The sequence below is a fragment of the Ursus arctos genome, unplaced genomic scaffold (genome assembly GCF_023065955.2).
Source record: "Ursus arctos isolate Adak ecotype North America unplaced genomic scaffold, UrsArc2.0 scaffold_1, whole genome shotgun sequence".
Taxonomy (NCBI): Eukaryota; Metazoa; Chordata; class Mammalia; order Carnivora; family Ursidae; genus Ursus; species Ursus arctos.
Window position 1 is genome coordinate 41987473 of NW_026622763.1, and position 1514 is coordinate 41988986.

The window sequence follows — 1514 nt, forward strand, 5'->3', positions numbered from 1 at the left end:
TTCACAGGACAGAATTAGAAAGTATGTTTTGCCGCATAGTTGGTTTCACCTTGTATCACACATCAAATATGCAGCATCCGAACAGAATCAATCCAGCGACAGGAAGCACTTAATTCCATTTATTTCTCTCAGCTGGATATTCCTTGCCAGGACAGAGTTCTCGCCTGATGCCGACTTTTCCACTCCATCCTGCTTCCAAGGAATTTAGCGCTAACAGCATGAGAGCCATAATCAGACCATGTGGGGACAGTTCCTCTACTTCAGTGAGAGCAACGGTGTTGTGTCTCCTTGCCCAAGCAACCTTTCCCACCCTCACTGCAGTACAGAGGCCACAGAAGCAATGACACCGCCTTTCCTCTCAAGAATAAATCCTCACTTTTCATAATAAAATGAACTGGAAGGCTTTGTCTTGATACAAAGAGGTTTTTAATTAGTATACATACAGTGAACAGACTTGCACTATAGACTTCATAAAAGCAATCCTGAAAGGTAGCAAGTTGTAAAATATTTATTATACTGTCCTGGGTTTTAAAACATGTGTCTGTAGGGGCTCCTGGGTGGCACAGCGGGTAAGCGTCTGCCTTTGGCTCAGGGCGTGATCCCGGCGTTCTGGGATCGAGCCCCACATCAGGCTCCTCCGCTATGAGCCTGCTTCTTCCTCTCCCACTCCCCCTGCTTGTGTTCCCTCTCTCGCTGGCTGTCTCTGTCTCTGTCAAATAAATAAATAAAATCTTTATTAAAAAAAAACAAAAAAAAACATGTGTCTGTAAATTTTATCTACCTCACATATAGTGTTGTCCCGTCTCACAGATGATAACCAACAGGTTCAGACATTCATTCAGTCAGAAAACATTATCTTTTTTCACAGCAACACTAACAGCTCTTCTTCTTTTTTTTTTTTGCTTTGCTTTTTTTTTTTTTAATGCTAATAGTTTTTATTATAAGTTGTGTCCATTTTAACACAAAGTCATTCAGGGAACACCTACTGATACCTACTATGTGGCTAAAACCTCCCACCCACTATGTGTGGTTAGCTGAGGGATTAAAACGATTTGCTTTTCCCTACATTTTAGCATATGAAGTGTTCTTTGATCTGCTTCCTCCCTAACTTTCCAGCTTGGGTTCCCACTATTCCCTGATCCCAGTGTCTCCAACAGCTCTGGTGATCCTCACGCATGAATATCTGTCGTGAAGTCTGGCCTTTGTGACCTTGTTCGTGCTGTCCCCTTTGCCTAAATTTGTTTTCTCTCTTAAACCCCCAGTCAAGTTAACCCCAATTTAAACTTTAGAATTCAGTTTACATGTCACCATCTCCAGGAAGTCTTTCTTACCCCTCTTTTCACTTTGATTTTCTTACCTCCCAAAAGACTATGCCTTTCTTGAGACAGGAATGGGATCCTAATCATTTTTGTAGCCTTGAAACCGAAAACAATACCTGACACATAGTAGAATTTCAATAACTATTAAATGAAAAAGTTTCAAGCCAGTGGTTGTTAACAACTCCTCCGGCAGCT